This window comes from Arvicola amphibius, chromosome 10 (genome assembly GCF_903992535.2).
Source record: "Arvicola amphibius chromosome 10, mArvAmp1.2, whole genome shotgun sequence".
Classification (NCBI taxonomy): domain Eukaryota; kingdom Metazoa; phylum Chordata; class Mammalia; order Rodentia; family Cricetidae; genus Arvicola; species Arvicola amphibius.
The window spans coordinates 75,201,219-75,223,877 of NC_052056.1; the positions used below are offsets into that span (position 1 = coordinate 75,201,219).

The 22,659-nt window shown below is 43.2% G+C and overlaps 1 pseudogene; it reads right to left on the minus strand.

Moving 5' to 3' along the window:
- Positions 1–1,014: 1,014 nt before the first annotated feature.
- On the minus strand, positions 1,015–16,641 carry LOC119824309 (annotated as a pseudogene).
- Between the last annotated feature and the right edge of the window lie 6,018 nt (positions 16,642–22,659).

A 22,659-nucleotide genomic window follows, 5' to 3' on the forward strand; every position in this document is an offset into this window, starting at 1 on the left:
GGGCAGAAGGTATGCATGAATGAGCAAAGAGAAGATATGTTCGAATGTGTTTTCTGCTCCTTAGTAACTGATATTTCCTTCTAATCCTGACTTTGAAAACAGCCGGCCTTCTCGGACAGTATGTTTCACAGCCCTGTCAAGCCCTACTTACCATTTCATAGTAGACAGAAAAATCTTGTCATTTTAGTCAGTTAAATTCAAGGAACCCCTCATTTGAACATGAAATTGTAAGAGTATGTGTAATCCTTGCACAAAAGTACAGACCATGGGAACCAGGAAAAAAGACGCTATGAAGACAAAAAATAAAACCTCTAAATGGTGGTATACAGGACTGAGACTCTTGGAAAGCAATTAGGTCAGGAAAGCAGAGCTTTCTCTTGTGGGACTGATTAACTTCTAGAAAAAAACCAGAGAGTGCAAACCAGCCCTGCATATCAAGGATCAGAAAATAGGCAATCACCAGACCAAAGATATCATTGGTCTGATTAAGGACTTTTCTGTCTCCAGAGAAGTGAGAGATGCATGGCTATCATTTATGATCCAATCTGTTCGTGCCATTGCTTATAGCAAGGTCAATTGAATGTGACCAGATCAGACGTGCTCTAGGTAAGGAAAATCTGTGTGCAAAGTGGGAATCACACAGGCTATCCTGTCTCACTTTTGCTGTTCTTTGAAGTTACTGCAGGTGACACACTGCTCTAATATATGGAAATTGGAACCCTAAAGGTGCTCATGAGGAGCCTTTTCTAAAAGCCCCAGGAGTGTTTTTGAATTCTAGTACCTATATATGTGGTATCCATACATATAGGCAGCAAAACTAACACCACCACTCAGGAAGCAGGTTCTTCAGGCTTACACTCTATAACGTGCAGTGAAGGACAGTTGCATCTATGAAAAGGCAGGCAGTGAAGTACAGGCTTCCTACACTGTGGACTTGCTAAAAGTCACAAGTTGATTGGGATTAACTGTCTAAATACTTTTGGTCTTCATTTCAAATTCTTGTGTCATGGATCTTCATTTGACATCTTTATTAAGATCTCCTGTCCTCAGTCCTAACGAAGTCTTGGCAAGACCTGGAGAGCTTCCTAGGGCACAGGCCAGGGGTGGTGGTTGCCACCTGCATCAGTTAGGGGATGGCTTCATACTAGAAACTTCCTTCTTCTGAGCCTCCTTAACAAAAGATACGCCCCACTAACACATTGGAAATAGCAGACACAAGAAAATTTAGGTCACTCTTGGGAATGGTCAGTGGTGATGATCAGGACACACTATGGACAAAATAGCAAGATAATATAAGATCCCAGATGACTCGGAGTCATGCCTACACACTGAGACAAACTGCCCTCACCTATCATTTTCCTGGAGGGAAAATAAATCCTGAAACTGATGTATGTTCACGTGGAAATGTCCACATTGAAAGTGTATTAAGAATGCATCAAACTAGCATTGCAAATAAGGAGTAGTAGATTTTCCTGTATTTATAACTACCAAGGCATCATGTCTGCTCTATGTGATGATAAACTGTCTCCTAATTTAGACTTAGTCCAGAGACTGTAGCAGGGACAGGAAATCAAATGCAAAGTTTTAGATTTCACTTCTCCCTTGGTTTGGTGCACTGTGTAAGTGTCATAGTTGCCATGATATAGTTTAACAGTAATAGTCAGCTTCATTCTCAGACTGAATTCCAGAAATGAATAAAAGCCTTGCATTGCTTAAGGCATCTTTGAATCCAGAGAATTGGATGGTAACCCCAAAGCCTCGGAATGTATCTGAGTCTGAGTAGTATTTTAGAAGAAACTGAGGAAAACTCCCAAATTTCTACTGGTACCAGAATATGTAGTAGCCAGCCACAATAAAATCACTACTCAGGGTACAGATGAGTTTGACTGGTCCTCCAGAGGTAGTGAGGGTAGGCAATTGATTAAGTACAGACTATGCTATGGAACCTGGAAACAGATATAGTCATGGTGAGAAAGCAAGGTACCTTGGGCAGAAGAGACTGGCATTAAACATGTGAGGCCTGTACCTGACACTTGCCAGAAAAACATGGGGACAGGTGAAAAACAGGCCATGGCTGACTCAATCCCCCTTAGGTTCAGAACTGTGGTGAGATACTCATTTGAATGGGAGAGTAATCCCATTCAAATGTTGCCTCCATGTACCAATTACCCAATGCCTGAAGTCAAGGAAGACTGAATGTGGTGATGTTCATGTGCCTTATGGATCCGGAGAGAGGGTAGGTGTTGGGGGCACCTGAAGTTAATAAAACTGGTCAGTCCACACTAGAGACAGAGAGCACCTAGGTGCTGCCTTTGCCTGGAGTCAAAGCACTTTAGGGAGTTCCCAGTATTGTTTGTTTGTGACAGGGTCTTGTTATTTCTTTGTATCTCGGGCTGGCCTGAAAATCACCATGTAGACCGGATTAGCCTCAAACTCATAGTTTGTCTTTGCCTGGGGTTAAAGGCATGTGCTCCCACACCTGGCAAGAGTATTCCATTTTTATGTACAGTTTATAATCTCACAAATGTCTTCCTCCTGTCTACTTCACAACCCTATTTTCCAGCTTTCTTTAAAGGTCTTATTATCCCAGGTGTATGGAATGAGATCCTTGTGTGTGCATCCCTGCATTCAAGCTCTGTAGCACCAATATTAACAGCATTTCTCTATTTTCAAAGGCTGAAATTTCAAAGGAAAAACTAATAAGGAACCAATACCATAGTGAATATAAATATTGTTATCAGGCAGAAGGGTTTGTCTAGGCATGTTCACTCTTTTGGTCATTTAGGAGAATCTTCTGAGAAATTAATCTTTTTGTTCTGATGATGTCAAAATATACTGTTACTGGCACACACTTCATCTGCTGTTGCTATGCCTACTCTTCTCTTTTCAGCATAACAAATAAGCCTATTTTCTCTCTTTACTCAGGTTAAAATAGGCAGAGCTTCTGAAGTAGCCATTTAAACTGCTATGACACAATGTACCCTACCGGATGCATTACAAGCTGCAGAAATTTATTTCTCATGTTCTAGAATCTGAGAAACACTAAAACATCACTTTCACTATTTTACAAGGCCTTCCTGTATAGGCCACAGGAAGAATTCACTCAGGATTCCCAGAGTCCCCATGGAACATCAGGCAGAAGGAGTTTATCTGGGAGAAAGGGCATGAAGCTGAGAGAACACACATGAATCTCAGAAGATTTCCTACATGGCTGTTGTCCTTAACTGAAGTTCCTCCATTTTAGAGAGAAAAGCCCAGTACCTACAAAGAGAGATCTTCCTTCCCCACAGTCCAGCCCATATTCCTACCCAACAAAGGACTTGAATCAGAAGCTTTATCTCTGTTTGCTCATAATCATACAACTTTGCCCTCAGTTCAAAGCTGGATCTTACCAACATGGAAGCCTCTCAAAGGAAACCCATCTAATTTTATGAGGATTGTCCTGGAGCTATAATACGTTATTCCAAGAAAAAATGCCTACTGTCTTAGTTAGGGTTTTATTACTGCAATGAGACACCACGACCATGGTAACTCTTATACAGAAAAAAAAATGTTTAATTGGGGCTGGCAGTTCAGAGGTTTAGTCCATTACCAATATTGTGGGAAGCATAGTAACATGCAGGCTGACATAGTGCTGGAGATATAGCAGAGATTTCTATATCTGGATTCACAGGAAGCTGGAAGAGGCACTGAGTCACTTAGCCTGGCTTTGAGCTTCTGAAACCTCAAAGCCCAACCCTCAGTGACACAGTTCCTCTAACAAGGCCACGCCTACTCCAACAAGGTCACACTTCCAAAGATGCCATTCTCTATGAGTCTATGGGGGCCATTTCCATTCAAACAAAGACACCTACCATATAGAAGTGTGGCACTGCATGCCACTGGAGGAGTCTGGCCTCCTCTGCAACAAGGCCTGTGTTTATTTTTCTAACACTTTAATTGACACATCTATATATCAACAGTGCATGGACAGTATGAACAGGAAAGCAAGTCACATGAACAATAAATTTTAAATAATGAAAGTCAGTCTTGATAATTTCTTGATCAATTACTTTCTTCCTACCACTCAGACTTTTAGAACTCCATAATGGTCTCTTTCTGTTTGTTTTAATGCAGAGTGGGTAAAGATTTCTCCTGTAGGCAGAGACTTTCTTCATGGGAGTGCCAATGACTTCCTCAAAACTTCTTCTCCTCTTCCCAGTCACTCCCCCAAGGCTTTACATCTTCAACATGGAAATCTCTTATACATATTACATGCTTTGTCTGGAGCTGGTTCTGTAAAGTATTGACAACAGGAAGAATTTTGCTACTCTAGCATGAAAAAAAGAATGCAGAAACCTTACTGTTGCATATACTGACAGTGTTCATTTAGTGTCTGACATAAGTAAATTATTTAAGGATGGCATTTTGGGATTGGATTGGAGATGGGTGAAAGCCAATTATCTCCCTTTGTATTTTTTATCTGAAACATTTCAGAATGTCTAAGATCCTACAAATCACTCTTGGGATACCACTCCTGTAGTGCGGAGGCTCTGCACTCAGTTTTCCCTGAGAACTGCCCAGCTCACACTCAATTCATGACAGATTTAAAAATGTTCTATTTAGTCCCTTCTGTGGAACATTGAACAAAAACAGTGTGGTACTGGAGGTCTGGATGCAGTTCAGTTCTCGGCTGCCTCTTCCAGGTTGTTGAATTCATTGGTTCATAACTCACTGAAGTCTTTGTAACTGCAAAACTATATTCTACCTCATATGACAACCTGGGCATAGTGGCTGGCTGTCAAAAGACACAGACATTCATTTTCCTAAAAATAACCTTGTTGCTGAGGTGAGTAAAGGCTCCATACAATGTAGTCTCCATCTGTCTCCACCATGATATTCTCGGGTTTCTTTTTTCATAAACTTTACTTTCTCCAAATTGATTTCAATTTGGAAGACATTGAAACCTGATCACAGTTCATCCTAGATTGATTCAAATCATAGACCACAAGACCATATCAGGTGGTGGAGGAAGGAGTACTTGGTAGCCATACTGGGATCAAAATAGCTTGAAACAGAGTGGTGACCCAACCACAGGAATGGGCCCATCTTTCTCCCTTCATCTTTCTCCTCATCATGGTAATGGATATTGGATCCACTGTGGTGCCTGCCCAAGGTCTGAGAAGGAAAGAATGAGTAGGTGAGAATTTGTGCAACAGACTGCTAGCAGGTTCACATGATCCATGGAAGTCCTCAGAGTAGGGCTCCTTGACATCACCATATATTACAAAATAACCTCTAGGAAGTGCTGCTGCCTCTGGCATTTGCTAGGATTATTGCCAGTGTTACCTTATCCAGTAAGGTTGGCATTTGTGTAGTCCGAAGTATGTTGATCATTCTTGGGCACATTCAAGCATAAAGATATCACATGTTGATCTTTAAAGTACAGCAGCCAACATAGATACCATCAACTTCAAGCCAGGTCTTGCGGCCCTGGGGACTGGAATAGTGTAATTCTTACTGCTCATTGCTATGGTAAAACACCCAAATAAACAGCAGATTCTAGAAAGGATTGTCTGTTTGGATTTGGGTTCCAGAGGCAGAGTCCCTAATGGTGGGAAAAGTATGGTCACAGGCAATCATAGTAACAAGCTGAGAGATCAAATTATTTTGATTTTGCTTGTTTGTTTTGTGACGTGTGATCACCCTTTTTAAAATACTTCTTTTATTTTATGGTATTGTAGTATTATTATGCTATTTCTCCCTTCCCTTCTTTCCCTCCAAACACTCATGTTCACACAACTTGATCTCTTTCAAATTCCTGGACTCTTTTTACATTAGTCGTTGTTAAGTGCATATATACTGGCAAATGGGAAGCAGAGAGAGCAAACTGCAAGTGTAGCAAGGTTGAAAACCCTCAATGCCCACTCCTACTGAAGTACTTCCTCTAGGAGTACTCCAGGGACCAAAGGTTCCTTAACCTCCAAACAAGTGCAACAGCCAATACAAGACACCAACAGAGAACAACAGTAGGAATGTCATTCTGAGATAAGATTAAAAACAGGCACACTTTTCAAAAGGCTACAAACTTTTTAGACAGCATGCTGATATGAAATTGGATTACCAAGATGGAAAATAGTAAGCTATATGTACTTTCTTTTTTTGTCTACACACACACACACACACACACACACACACACACACACACACATATATATATATATATACAAAGAACTAGAATTTAGAATTTTAAAGTCTTACTATCTGAATTTTCACTCTCAAGTAAGAAAATCCTACCATTAGGGGCTGCTGACTGCAAACCTCAGAATTAACTATTTGTGGAAACAGGAAACAGGTGGGACAGGGCATTGTAGAGTTGAAAACCACAATTCAAAACAGACTGAAGACAATTGGCTAGAAATTTGAGTAGAAAACTATTTTATTTGGACAGGGCTGCCTGACTGTTAGGGGACATATCAGGCCTCTTCTTTCTCAGGGCCTTGAAGTAAAAACGTGACATTTCAGGCCTCTCCTTTTTCACATGGCCTTGAAGTTTAACTGTGAGACATAACTCAAAGTTAATTAAAACATTGAGTGCTAATCTTAGAGACTCAAAGTCTGAAAAGCACCATAGAGTGCCCCCCTTGTCTGTAGCTTATCGCTAACGTTCTAACCACTGACCTTGCAAAGCTGCCGAAGCTGCTGAGTACCTCTACCCAAGTTTACCCCCTCCCTCTCTGCCCAAGTGCAGCCGAAAAACTACTTAAGACAGAAGCCTGCTTCAATAAACTGAGACCTTGACAAATGCACCCAGCTTGGTCTTGTTCTTTTCTCCCCCCATGTTTCTTTCAGATAGCACCCCTTCAGAGGACCCTGAATAGCTGACCCTGCCAGCGGGGTTACCCCTGACAACACAGAAAACCATCCAACAGTACAAATATTGAGGTTGTGTTTCCTGTGAGGTGACTGAACCTGTTCCTGTACCTGGTCCTACCCGGTCCTTGCAGGATAAACGACGGTCATGTCTGCCCTGCAAAGAAAAAGTGTTGGGGGAGGCTGCTCATTCGTTCTCAGCCACTAAGACCTGAAGAATTCATACAAAAACTATATTATTTAAATCACTGCTTGGCCAATTGCATAAGTATATTTCTAGCTAGCTCTTATATCTTTAGTTAACCCATTTTTTTAATCTGTGTATCACCACATGGCTGTGGCCTACTGGCAAGTTTCCAGCACATCTGTCTGTGGTGGCTCCATAACTTCTCCCTGACCCAGCTTCTTTCTCCTAGCATTCAGCTTAGTTTTCCTCACCTAGCTCTATTCTGTCCTATCACAGGCCAAAACAGATTTTTTTACTCATTAATCAATAAAAGCAATATACAAAAGGACCTTGCACACCATTTCCCCTTTTCTGTTTAGATAAAAGGAAGGTTTTAACTTTAACATAGTAAAATTACATATAACAAGACAGTTATCAAGCAAGAATTATAGTTACAATATTTATATCTACTTTATCTTTTACCATAACTAAGGAAAACTATAATTATAACTATCTCTTCTTCAACTCCATCAAAGACCCCAGAAGCATGAAATATTATCTAAGTTAAGAGGAAGAGCATTGTAAGCAACTTTCAAAACTCTAGAATTGTCAGAGACATCTTGCTGCCTGGACAGTCACCCAAAGTTCTTCTGTACTGTTGCGGCATCCAATCTTCAGCCTACATGCCCATAGTATCTGGCAGACTGTTCCACAAAGCAGGAAATTTCTAAGACAGTTCCACCTGTATTGTCAGTCTGTCAGTTACTTTCTTCTGTGTCCTGCAGAATGTCTTGCAGACTCCTTCATGAAACAAGAACCCTGAAGGACAGTCTCACCTTTAAGCAAGTATGCTGACCCACAGGCTCAAGCTCTTTATTATGAGCAAATATTGTCCCTATGCCACACAGCAGCCTCAAATGCATGGGACAGAATTCAAGAACTAGGAAATCAAATTGAATTAATATACCAGGGTTAAACATGGCCATAGAGGTCCTTTTAGTAACTTTTTACAAAGATTAACTAAGGATGTACAAATAGGAGTAACAGACCTGGAAATTAGACAAGTACTTATTGAATCTCTGGTTTTTGAAAATGCCAAAATAGAATGCAAAAAGAAACTTGGGCCTGTGAGTCAGCATTAGTGCCCTCACCAAGAATTTGATCTTGGGAAGCCTCCAATCCTTTTGCTTTTCCCTGTTGTTCTAAAATTTTTGTCTCTTCTCACCAATAGCATTGCCACAGTAGTTGTGGCCTCTCTTCCAGGACTGCTGAAACTAATTAAAGCCAATTATATGGGCTAACCTTATTGCTAGAAACCCATGTGTTTACCATCTTCCTATCAAATGCTGAATGCAAGCCATAAGATACTACTGCTTGCTTAATTTCTTTTAGATAATTCATTCCTATAGGTATCCATCTACATTCTTTGGATCCTTTTGGGCATTTAGGACTTTATGCTTTTTCAGAGTTGATTATAGTGTAGGAAGCTAAACCCTGGGTAAGTCATCTCTGACAGGTACTAGCAATGTTAAATCCTCTCCTTGTACCTTCTTTCCCTGCTCATCAGCTCTAATAATTACCTCAATTGTTTCAAATATTTTATTACTACCTTTTATAAAGCCTGAATATCTTGGCCTATATATAATTCTAGTGATTTCACTGAGGCACCTAGCCTCTGGTTCTCATTCTGCACATGTGATTCCAAGGTATGAAGTTTTTCCTTTAAAGATAACATCTATTCCTTGGACATTATTTGGCTAGCATGCAGATTGCTTTCCAGGAGAGATACTCTATCTTCTTTTTTATTTTATTTATTTTTTATTAAAAATTTCAACCTCCTCTCTGCCTGTAATTTCCCTCTTCCTCCCTCCAATCGCCCTCCCCCTCCAGTCCAAAGAGAAATCAGGGTTCCCTGCCCTGTGGGAAGTCCAAGGTCCTCCCGCTCCATCCCAGGTCTAAGAAGGTGAGCATCCAAACAGACTAGGCTCCCACAAAGCCAGTACATTCAGTAGAATCAAAACCCAGTACCATTGTCCTTGGTTTCTCAGTCATCCCTCCTTGTCAGCCACGTTCAGAGAGTCCAGTTTGATCACATGCTCCATCAGACCCAGTCCAGCTGGCCTTGGTGAGTTCCCATTAGATTGGCCCCACCATCACAGTGGGTGGGTGCACCCCTCGCAGCCCTGACTTCCTTGCTCATGTTCTCTCTCCTTCTGCTCCTCATTTGGACCTTGGGAACTCAGTCGAGTGCTCCATCCATTGCCAGATGAAGGTTCTATGATGGTATACAAGATATTCATCAGGAGGAGGAGTGGATATGGGAGCAGGGAAGTATATTTCTTAATTAAGGGAGCCATTTGAGGCTTGGCAAGAGACCGGACTCTAGAGGGGTTCCCAGGTGTTCAAGGAGATGTCCCCAGCTTGTTTCTTGAGCAGCTGATGAGGAGAGGGCGCCTGAAATTCTTTTTCTATACAAATATTTAAAACAGTAGTGAATGTAGTTCTACTCTTTAAAATAGCCTCTTAGATATCTTATGGTTTTTTTCTAAATATCTATCATAATTCATTATGAGGTCTACAGAATGAATTCCAGGACAAATATACACAGAGAAACTCTGTCTCAAAAACCCAAAAATTAAAAAAAGAAAAGAAATAGAGTTTAAATAAAGTCACATAAAGATGAAAAATACACAGAGAGTTTGGATACTCTATGTTATTATGTTCTCTTTGAATTGTTTGAATGCTGAGGAAGGAGCAACAGCTGCTAAAAGATATTTAAATATAAATGTTGCTGGATTAATAAAACATAAGTATTTTATAAATGCTTTAACTTCAAAATTTAAATCAAAAGATATGTTACTTTGGAGGAGAGGTTTTGTTTTTGTTTCCACAGAAAATGAGAGACTGTGGATTAATTCCTGGATAAGAAATCTCTGATAGGAGTGGATGGCCCAGATGTCTGAGTTCTACATCCAGAACAGATTCAAGACTGCTGCCTGAGATGATCAAGCCTCACAGTATACTTACTTCTGTCATGATATGATTATAATTCTAAATTTAGATCCTCATAAGATTATCAGTGCCCCCCCACCAACCAGCAGGAAGTAGCCTGGAAAACTATGCTCACATTCCCAAAAAGCAGACTATGGATATTTTCCTTTGTTTAGAATGTTGGTTAAAAGTTGTTATGGATAATGATCAGAAGAAAAGCTTAACACAGGATATTAGATTCAGAGTTCTTATTTGTTTGTTTTTTAAGGGTGGAAGTGCTGTGGGACAATGGTCTGTACCCTGTCACTTATATTTTAAATAAATGCTGATTGGCCAGTAGCCAGAGAGGAAGTATAGGCAGGATGACCAGGCAGGAAGTAGAGGCTGGGCACCAAAAATTCTGGGAAGAGGGAAGCTTATTCCATAACTGTGACCTAGACACAGAAGGAGCAAAATGTGACTGCATTGCCAAATAAGGTACCAAGCCACATGGCTAAAATAGACAAAATAATGGGCTAATATAAGTTATAATAGTTAATAAGAAGTCTGAGTTAATAGGCCAATCAGTTTATAACTAATGTAGAACTCTGTGTGATTTCTTTGGGACTTAACAACTTCAAGAACTGGGCAGGACAGAAACCTCAGACAATAGCACATGACCTAGAAATAATGAAATACACAATTTTAGTTTAGCAAAGACAGTTTCTAGCAGTGCAGTGAGACTTGTTTTCCTATGATTTTAAAGAAACTCATTACTCAAGCTACTTTATATGAATTTATTCTTCTAAAAAATAGAATTTCCCGCTCATCCTCCCGTCTTTGGGGCCACAAAATCCCACAGCTCAGCCTGTTTGGGCTCTGGGGACCTGGAATTGAGTGCACCCAGGCCGGTGGGAGGTCCCCTCCTTCATTTGACTGCCCAGGGCAAGGTAGGCCTTTGTCTGAGAGCTGCTTGGCCTGCAAGGGGACCTGAGAGTCTGCAGGAGGATCCATCATTCTTTGGGGTGTCCTGCTCCAGTTCTAAGGCCATCCACCCAAAGGGGTTAGACTCTGGACTCCAGGCAGGTCTGAGGATTCCTGTGGAGGGGTGCGGGCTCCTTCAGATTGTGCTGCCAGGTTCGCTGTGTGGTATTCCATCCCGCCCTGCCCTCACCTTGGTCCTTTTGTCTGGGCTGCGACCCTGGGCTGCCTGGAATCCCTGATCCTGTGCCCTGACATTCCATCTGAACTGGACACCAAACACCTCCACGCTCCTTTTGAAGGAAGAGATGGGCAGGCGCCAATGCAGGAGCTCCTCCAACAACATGAAAGGCAACATGACATCACCACAAGCCAGACATCCCGAAACAACAAGAATTGAACACCCTACCCCAGAAGATATAGAAGAAACCGACATTAAACAGTACTTTATGAAAATAATAGAGGACCTTAAGCAGGAGGTAAAAAACTGCCATAAAGAAATGGAGATGACAAACAAAAAGGTAGACGAAATAAATAAATCCCTCAAAGATACCCAAGAAAAACAAGAAAAACAAGAAAAAGCAATCAAACAGGTAAGGGAAACAGTACAAGACCTGATAAATGAAATGGAGGTATTGAAGAAAACACAATCTGAGGGACGACTGGAAATGGAAACTCTGAGTAAACAAACAGAAACTTCAGAGACAAGTATTTCCAACCGAATACAAGAGATGGAAGAAAGAATCTTGGACTCTGAAGATACTATAGAGGAAATAAACTCACAGATTAAAGAACTAAACAAATCTAACAAATTCTTAACACAAAACATTCAGGAAATCTGGGACACCATGAAAAGACCAAACCTAAGAATAATTGGGGTAGAAGAAGGAGAAGAATTACAACTCAAAGGCCCAGAAAACATATTCAACAAAATTATAGAAGAAAACTTCCCCAACCTAAAGAAGGATGTTCCTATGAAGGTACAAGAAGCCTACAGAACACCAAATAGACTGGATCAAAAGAAAGCATCCCCACGCCATATAATAATCAAAACACAAAACATACAGAATAAAGAACAGATATTAAGAGCTGCAAAGGAAAAAGGTCAAGTAACATATAAAGGGAAACCTATCACCTTTCACAATAGCCACAAATAGCATAAGATATCTGGGAGTATCTCTAACCAAGGAAGTGAAGGATTTATTTGACAAGAACTTTAAGTCTTTGAAGAAAGAAATTGAAGAGGATACCAGAAAATGGAAGGATCTCCCCTGCTCGTGGATTGGGAGGATCAACATAGTAAAAATGGCAATTCTACCAAAAGCAATCTATAGATTCAATGCAATCCCAATCAAGGTCCCATTAAAATTCTTCACAGAGATTGAGAGGACAATAATCAACTTTATATGGAAAAACAAGAAACCCAGGATAGCCAAAAAAATCTTATACAATAAAGGTTCTTCTGGAGGCATTACCATCCCTGACTTCAAACTCTATTACAAAGCTACAGTATTGAAAACGGCTTGGTATTGGCATAAAAACAGAGAAGTTGACCAATGGAATCGTATAGAAGACCCGGATCTTAAACCACAAACCTATGAACACCTGATTTTTGATAAAGGAGCCAAAAGTACACAATGGAAGAAAGAGGGCATCTTCAACAAATGGTGCTGGCATAACTGGATGTCAACCTGTAGAAGAATGAAAGTAGATCCATATCTATCACCATGCACAAAACTCAAGTCCAAATGGATTAAAGACCTCAATATTAATTTGAACACATTGAGCTTGATAGAGGAGAAAGTGGGAAGTACTCTACAACAAATGGGCACAGGGAACCGTTTCCTATGCATAACCCCAGCTGCACAGACTTTAAGGGCAACATTGAATAAATGGGACCTCCTGAAGTTGAGCAGCTTCTGTAAAGCAAAGGACATTGTCACTAAGACACAAAGGCAGCCTACTGACTGGGAAAAGATCTTCACCAACCCTGCAACTGACAAAGGTCTGATCTCTAAAATATATAGGGAACTCAAGAGACTAGACGGTAAAATGCCAATTAACCCAATTAAAAAATGGGGTGCTGAACTGAACAGAGAATTCTCAGCAGAGGAAGTTCGAATGGCCAAAAGACACTTAAGGTCATGCTCAACCTCCCTAGCTATCAGGGAAATGCAAATCAAAACAACTTTGAGATATCATCTTACACCTGTCAGATTGGCTAAAATCCAAAACACCAATAATAACCTTTGCTGGAGAGGTTGTGGGGTAAGGGGCACACTCATCCATTGCTGGTGGGAATGCGCACTTGTGCAACCACTTTGGAAAGCAGTGTGGCGGTTTCTCAGGAAATTCGGGATCAACCTACCCCAGGACCCAGCAATTCCGCTATTGGGAATCTACCCAAGAGATGCCCAATCATACAACAAAAGCATATGCTCATCTATGTTCATAGCAGCATTATTTGTAATAGCCAGATCCTGGAAACAACCTAGATGCCCTTCAGTGGAAGAATGGATGAAGAAACTGTGGAATATATACATGCTAGAATACTACTCAGCGGTAAAAAACAATGACATCTTGAATTTTGCAGGCAAATGGATGGAAATAGAAAACACTATTCTGAGTGAGGTAACCCAGGCCCATAAAGATGAACATGGGATGTACTCACTCATATTCGGTTTCTAGCCATAATTAAAGGACATCGAGCCTATAAATTTGGGATCCTTGAGAAGAAAATAAGAAGGTGAACTCCCAAAAAAAGATATAGTAATCCTCCTGGATATTGGAAGTAGACACGATCGCCAGGCAAAATTGGGAACTTGAGGGTTGGGCAAGACTGGGCCAAGGGATGATGGGGAGAGAAAAGTGTGAAGGGGAGAGCGGGGGGAGCTCGGAGGAATGGGGTGCTTGGGATATAGGAAGGGTGGATATGAGAGCAGGGAAGCATATATCTTAATTTAAGGAGCTACCTGAGGGTTGTCAAGAGACTTGACCCTAGAGGGGTTCCCAGGTTTCCAGGGAGATGCCCCCAGTTAGTTCCTTGGGCAGCTGAGGAGAGGGAGCCTGAAAAGGCCAGTTCCTATAGCCATACTGATGAATTTCTTGCATATCACCATAGAACCTCCACCTGACGATAGATGAAGAAAATGACAGAGCCCCACATTGGAGCACCGGACTGAGCTCCCAAGGTCCTGATGAGGAGCAGAAGGAGAGAGATCGTGAGAAAGAAAGTCAGGACCGTGAGGGAACCTCCAGCTGGCGACAGATGGGGAAGGTGACTGAGCCCCACATTGGAGCACTGGACTGAGCTCCCAAGGTCCCGATGAGGAGCAGAAGGAGCGAGAACATGAGGGAGAAAGTCAGGAACCAGAGGGGTGCGTTCACTCATGGAAACGGTGGGACAGAACTAATGGGAGATCACCAACTCCAGTTGCAATGGGACTGATGGATCATGCGACCAAACCCGTCTCTCTGAGTGTGGCCAACAGCGGGGGCTGAATGAGAAGCAAAGGACAATGGCTCTGGGCTCTGATTGTTCTTCATGGACGGGCTCTGTGGGAGCCTTCTCAGCTTGGTCGATCACCTTCCTGGACCTGGGGGGAGTTGGGAGGACCTTGGTCTTAGCATAGAGTGGGGAACCCTGATGGCTCCTTGGCCTTGAGAGGGAGGGAGGGGAGGTATGGGTGGAGGGGAGGGGAGGGAAGGGGGAGAAGGAGGGGAGGGAAGGGGGAGGAGGAGGGAAGGAGATGGAAATTTTTAAATATAGAATAAAATTAAAAACAAACAAAAAAAAGATATTGGCCAAAAAGTATTACAAAAAAAAAAAAAAGGTCCTTGAGTGTTGGTAAGCACTGAGTGCTGAGCCCCTGTGTCTACTAGAAAGGTGACAGGTTGCTTCCCAACTTGTAGGGTTATCCTGGGCTCAGGGGGTGGGGACTCCTGGCCCTGAAGCCCCTAATCTTCATCAAAAGCCAACAGGTGGGCAGGCTTTTCGGGTCTCTTCTTTTGGTCTCTGGGTCTCTTAGGGCAATCTTTGACCCAATGTCCTTTGTCTTTGCAATAGGCACATTGGTCTCAATCTACCCGTGGCCTTCTATTGTCTCCCCTCCTATCCTGCCTCCCTGAGCCTGAGTTGGTCTGCACTACAGTGGCCACAAGTTTGCTGAGCTATCTATTGCGTTTACAATCTCGTTCCTTTTCTTTTTCTTCTAGTTCCTTCTTAAGTCTATCTTCCATTTCCTCCTGTAACTTTCTAAGTCTTTCTTCCTTTTCTTCTGGTGTTTCTCTTTTGTTAAAAATCTTTTCTGACCCCTTCAATAAATCCTGCAAAGTATCATCTTGCAAATTCTCCAGTCTTTGCAACTTATTTCTGATATCTGGAGCTGACTGCCAAATAAAGGCCATTGACACATTACCCTGCTGCTCATTGCTTTCTGGATCAAAGGGGGTATAAATGTGAAAGGCCTCTTTTAGGCACTCCAGAAAAGCAGTTGGAGTTTCCTCGGGTCCCTGGTTAATCTGTCTTACCTGAGCCAAATTGGTAGGTCGGCGTCCAGTGCCATGCAGGCCCGCTATGAGTAACTGGCGGTAAAGACGTAGGTGTCTCCTACCTTCAGCAGTATTAAAGTCCCATTCAGGGCAGGTTAAGGGAAAGGCAGCATCAATCTCATTGGGGAGTTGGGTGGGTCTCCCATCTTCGCCCAGGACATTTTTCCTTGCTTCCAGGAACACCCTCTGTTTTTCTTCTGAGGTCAGGAGGGCCTGTAAGAGCTGTTGACAATCATCCCAAGTGGATGTGTTACTAGGATAGATTCAATTAAATAAGTAAGAGATACCGGATCTTTAGAAAAGGAAGGATTATGGGATTTCCAATTATATAGATTAGAGGCAGAAAAAGGCCAGTATTGAAACTGGTTCCCTGGTCCCCCCGTCTGACACAAGGGGAAAGCTCTGGAGGTCCCTTCCAAGGGAGCTGGTTCCCTTCTTCCTCGGAGCCTTCCAGCAATTGGGGAATCTGAAGGTCTCTCATTTCCTCAACCCAGAATAGGGACAGTGCTGTCAGGTCCCTCTGGTTCTTCATTTCCCAGGCTTGACTGACCCGCGACAGGGTCCAGCGGGGGAGGCTGATAGGGCAGGGGTTCTTCAGGAAGCAAATCTATAAGAACTGAATCATCATGGGGGAAGCACAGGTTTGGATTTAGCAGACTTAGGGGAATCCTTCTCCAGGACGGGGTAAAGGTAGGAGGATTTGGAGCCTTTGGGAGCTGGGGTAGGAAGCATGGGTATGGGAGAAGGAGGAGGAGGAGCTGAGGGCTTCTGAGGGGAGTCTGAAGCCTTTGTTATGGTTTTCAGGGGAGGTTTGGGAGTGACAAAAGGGGCCACTAGGGTGGCGGGTCATACGCCAGACTTTCCCAGGATATGATGTAAGCCACATGGTCCTGTTGCCAGTGGGGTCCTTTGTCAAAGACCCGCTGTTTGATCTGCAAAATAACATCAATGTTAAAGGTCCCATCCCGAGGCCAGCCAACATTAAAAGTTGGCCATTCTGAGGTGTAGAAGATCTGATATTTCTTCTTTTTGACTTTGACCAACTGGTTGCTGGCTCGGTCCTGCACCTCATTCCAATGATCTAGAGTTAGGCTCAAAGGGGTGGTTATAGTTTGACCCATGTTTTTCTCAAAGTATAACACTAAACAGATAAACAGAACAGACAGCACAATTAGACAGCTGGCAAACAGACGCACTGCGTGTTTTCGGCACAAAACCGAAAGCAAAAATTCAGATGGGAAAGCAGAGACGGTGGTCCCTTTTTCCTCCTGCAGAACAACATATCCTTCGGATACGTACTGAGCTCCAAACAATCGAGCTCCCCGGATAGCTGGAATGTCTTCCAGAGTGGCGAGGGAGATGGCTGAGCTCGTCATCTTCTTCTCAAGCTGCCCAGAGATACAGAACAACTACATAGTTGATTTTTTGGATGCTGCGCAAACAAATCAAATGGACAGGATAGACAAGACAGTGAAGACAATGATGCTGGCCAGCTTACCTCCCAGTGGGAATTGGTGGTCTTGGATAGAGATCTCGATGGGGACCTCGAAAACGAAAGACCCTCGGAGAGAGGTGTCTATGGAGGAGTCCTCCACCCAAGAACCAGAACCAATCCACTGGATGCAAAAGAACAAGGCAGTTTATTAGATACACAGGCACCTGAGGATGCCACAGCAACCAAGTTAAACCATGTTACTGAGCATGCTTGGCTGAGGGCACATCATGTATTTATAGGGATTTAGGAGTTACATAAGAGGCTGCCTAGCAACAAGCTTTTCATTGACTCTCAAATTGGCAGGCTTAGCTCACCCTGGGGACGACCCCATGTATATTCTCGAATTTCCCCGAAAAACCATTAAGCCAGATAAAACACCCTACAGCAAGTTGACAGTTTAGATAGAATGCCTTGGGGGGTGGAGTATTCCCTCTCCTTAGCCTAGTCAGTGAGTCTGCAACCCATAGATATCCAGTTTTAGCATCGGCTGAACGGGGGAGGGGGAAAGCTAAATTTCAGCAGAGTTTAACATAGTACGTGGGTATGGGAGTCCTTCAAGTATGGGGGGGGCGGACTTTCAATCCCAGCTCTACACACCTGTGACATCCATAACACACCTGTTCTATTACCTCCATTACACCTGTTATATCCCATTTCAGCTATATACACCTGTCATATCCATAGTTCACCTGTTCTGTTACCTTCATCACACCTGTTATATCTCATCGCAGCTATACACACCTGTTATATCCATAGTACACCTGTTCTGTTACCTTTATTACACCTGTTATATCTCATCACAGCTATACACACCTGTTATATCCATAACACACCTGTTCTACTACCTATACACACCTGTTATATCCATAGTACACCTGTTCTGTTACCTTCATTACACTTGTTATATATAATCTCAGCTATACACACCTGTTATATCCATATTACACCTCTTATACCATGTCCATTACACCTGCTATATCTCATCCCAGCTGTACACACCTGTTATATCCATATTACACCAGTTCTATTACCTTCATTACACTTCAGACTGCTGGAAGCAAAGACCTATATTTTGAGATCTGTATTTTGTTTATGCCATCTTAAATTCACAAATAAGATATTCACCTTTGCAGGCGAGGACCAAGAAATTAGCCTAGTGAGAACTGCAGGCCCCATGCTTTTGAAGCAATTAGCATTTCCTTTGTTAGTTAACAATCACAGACCCTCAGTATTTCCTTATTATCTAGGGATGTCTCCAGGCCTAAGTTCCAGCAAAACTGATACACCTCCCCTTGCCCATTTGCTATATAACAGCTTCTGAGGAATAATAAAATCGGCAGCTTGATCAGAAATCCTGTCTTCCTGACATTTCTCGTGTCTCTTGTTCCTTCCATTCCTCTCCTCCAGGTTTATCAGGGACCCCCAGTCATATCCCGCTAGCCGGGATAGCAGACCATCTTTTTGTTATCGCCTTGATCACCACCACTTCCCTTGTCTCAGCCTCCAGCACTCACAGGCACTCACTGGGAACCATAGGCTTTGATGGACAGAGAAGCAGATAGGACAGAGAAGCAGTATCCACACCTACAAGGATGTCAACCTAATTACTACCAGGCCACACATAACCACCACATTCTCCTTAAACTAGAGAGGAAATCAGAAACCAAGGAACGAACTACCCACCAAACAAACACAAGACCAGATCTCTACACCTAAAAACAGAATCATCCTAAACACAGATGCCTACTTCTGAGTGTAAAACACAATTAGTAACTGCCAGCACAATATATGTCAACCAACACCACTAATCCTATTAAAGTAAGTCCTGAGAAATGTAATTTGACTGAAGTAAAAGAAACGGACTTGAGAATAGCCATTAGTAATATGTTAGAGATCATTAAAGAAGAAATGTATAAATTCTTAAATGAAATCTATTAAAATACAAAAACTAGAATTGAAGGAAAAGAACACTTTAAGACTTGCAGATGGAAATAGAATCAGTAAAGAAAAAACAAAAATAAGAAAAGTTGAAAATGAAAAATTTAGGAACAAGAACAGACACTTCAGATGCAAGTCTTTTTCAATAGCATGAAAGAGATGGAAGTAAAAATCTCAGTCATTGCTGTCAAGATAGAAGAATGAGATATGTTGATATTGAAAGACCCCCGGAGAGGGGAGACTCTCACTCAAGTCTTGGGATAAGAACTTACGAGAGCCCCCTGCCTCATCCTCCCATCTTTGGGGCCACAAAATCCCACAGCTCAGCCTGTTTGGGCTCTGGGGACCTGGAATTGAGTGCACCCAGGCCGGTGGGAGGTCCCCTCCTTCATTTGACTGCCCGGGGCAAGGTAGGCCTTTGTCTGAGAGCAGCTTGGCCTGCAAGGGGACCTGACAGTCTGCCAGAGGATCCATCATTCTTTGGGGTGAGTGAGGAGTGAGTGCCCGAACCGCGGCAGCTGCCCGGAGAGGGACCACAGACACTCCACAACTACCCCTGCCACCAGCACACTTCCTGCTCTTCCTGCAGGGGTTATTCTCCCCGGATACTGCCTCTCTCTTCCTGTCCCTTCCCAGCTTGCACCCAGAATCCTCCCCCTCTCCCCCTGCCTCATCCTCCCGTCTTTGGGGCCACAAAATCCCACAGCTCAGCCTGTTTGGGCTCTGGGGACCCAGAATTGAGTGCACCCAGGCCGGTGGGAGGTCCCCTCCTTCATTTGACTGCCCGGAGCAAGGTAGGCCTCTGTCTGAGAGCTGCTTGGCCTGCAAGGGGACCTGACAGTCTGCCAGAGGATCCATCATTCTTTGGGGTGAGTGAGGAGTGAGTGCCCGAACCGCGGCAGCTGCCCGGAGAGGGACCACAGACACTCCACAACTACCCCTGCCACCAGCACACTTCCTGCTCTTCCTGCAGGGGTTATTCTCCCCGGATACTGCCTCTCTCTTCCTGTCCCTTCCCAGCTTGCACCCAGAATCCTCCCCCCCTCCCCCTGCCTCATCCTCCCGTCTTTGGGGCCACAAAATCCCACAGCTCAGCCTGTTTGGGCTCTGGGGACCTGGAATTGAGTGCACCCAGGCCCGTGGGAGGTCCCCTCCTACATTGGCCTGCCTGGGGCAGGGTAGGCCTTTGTCTGAGAGCTGCTTGGCCTGCAAGGGGACCTGACAGTCTGCCAGAGGATCCATCATTCTTTGTGACACTGCAGTCCTGATGACGACTTCTGGAGATGCACTTTCACACCTCGCTGACCTCTCAACACAGTAGCACCAGTGATATTTTCTTAGTTGTTCTCAGGTGTCCTGCTCTAGTTCTAAGGCCATCCACCCAAAGGGATCAGACTCTGGCCTCCAGGCAGGTCTGAGGATTCCTGCGGAGGGGTGCGGGCTCCTTCAGATTGTGCTGCCAGGTTTGCAGTGTGGTATTCCATCCCGCCCTGCCCCCACCTTGGCCCTTTTTTCTGGGCTGCGACCCTGGGCTGCCTGGAATCCCTGATCCTGTGCACTGACATTCCATCTGAACTGGTGAGTGAATGCGGACCCTGGGGCAACCTGCCCTGGAAGAGAGCACAGACCCCCTACCCCCACGTCCCTCTGCAGGCTTGTGTCTGTTTCTCCCGTCCCTGTGTCTCCCAAGCTTTCCCTAGTGTTCTCAGGTGTCCTGCTCCTGTTCTAAGGCCATCCACCCAAAGGGGTCAGACTCTGGCCTCCAGGCAGGTCTGAGGATTCCTGCGGAGGGGTGCGGGCTCCTTCAGATTGTGCTGCCAGGTTCGCTGTGTGGTATTCCACCAGTTCAGTTCAACCTGAACTGGTGTCCTGCTCCTGTTCTAAGGCCATCCACCCAGAGGAATCAGACTCTGGCCTCCAGGGGAGATCGAACCAGTTTCAGTCACAGCAAAGATTGGTCTAGGACACCAAACGCCTCCGGGCTCCTTTTGAAGGAAGAGATGGGCAGGCGCCAATGCAGGAGCTCCTCCAACAACATGAAAGGCAACATGATATCACCACAATCCAGACATCCCGAAACAACAAGAATTGAACACCCTACCCCAGAAGATATAGAAGAATCCGACCTTAAACAGTACTTTATGAAAATAATAGAGGGCCTTAAACAGGAGGTAAAAAGCTGCCATAAAGAAATGGAGTTGACAAACAAAAAGGTAGATGAAATAAATAAATCTCTCAAAGATACCCAAGAAAAACAAGAAAAACAAGAAAAAGCAATCAAACAGGTAAGGGAAACAGTACAAGACCTGAAAAATGAAATGGAGGTATTGAAGAAAACACAATCTGAGGGACGACTGGAAATGGAAACTCTGAGTAAACGAACAGAAACTTCAGAGACAAGTATTTCCAACCGAATACAAGAGATGGAAGAAAGAATCTCGGACTCTGAAGATACTATAGAGGAAATAAACTCACAGATTAAAGAACTAAACAAATCTAACAAATTCTTAACACAAAACATTCAGGAAATCTGGGACACCATGAAAAGACCAAACCTAAGAATAATTGGGGTAGAAGAAGGAAAAGAATTACAACTCAAAGGCCCAGAAAACATATTCAACAAAATTATAGAAGAAAACTTCCCCAAACTAAAGAAGGAGGTTCCTATGAAGGTACAAGAAGCCTACAGAACACCAAATAGACTGGATCAAAAGAAAGCATCCCCACGCCATATAATAATCAAAACACAAAACATACAGAATAAAGAACAGATATTAAGAGCTGCAAAGGGAAAAGGTCAAGTAACATATAAAGGGAAGCCTATCAGAATTACACCTGATTTCTCAATGGAAACCATGAAAACCAGAAGAGCTTGGATAGATGTGCTACAGACACTAAGGGAACATGGATGCAAGCCTAGACTACTATACCCAGCAAAGCTTGCATTCACCATCGATGGAGAAAACAAGATATTCCAGGACAAAAACAGATTTAAACAATACGCAGCCACAAATCCAGCCTTGCAGAAAGTAATAGAAGGAAAATCACAAACCAAGGAGTCCAACAACGCCCACAATAACTCAGGCATCTAGCGACCTTTCACCAGCACAACTAGAAGAAGGGAAACACACAAACTCTACTACTAAAAATGACTGAAGTTAACAACCACTGGTCATTAATATCACTTAATATCAATGGATTCAATTCACCTATAAAAAGGCACAGGCTAAGAGACTGGATACGAAAACAGAATCCAACATTTTGCTGTTTACAAGAAACACACCTCAACCACAAAGACAGACACCTACTCAGAGTAAAGGGTTGGGAAAAGGTTTATCAAGCAAATGGCCCTAAGAAACAAGCGGGTGTGGCCATACTAATTTCCAACAAAGTTGACTTCAAACTAAAATCAATCAGAAGAGATGGAAAGGGACACTTTATACTCATAACAGGAAAAATCCATCAGAATGAAGTCTCAATCCTGAATATCTATGCCCCTAATATAAAAGCTCCCACTTATATAAAAGAAACACTTCTAGAACTCAAGGCAGCCATCAAACCACACACACTAATAGTTGGAGACTTCAACACTCCTCTCTCACCAATGGACAGGTCAATCAGACAGAAACCTAACAGAGAATTGAAAGACTTAATGGAGGTAATGAACCAAATGGACTTAACAGACATCTATAGAACATTCCACCCA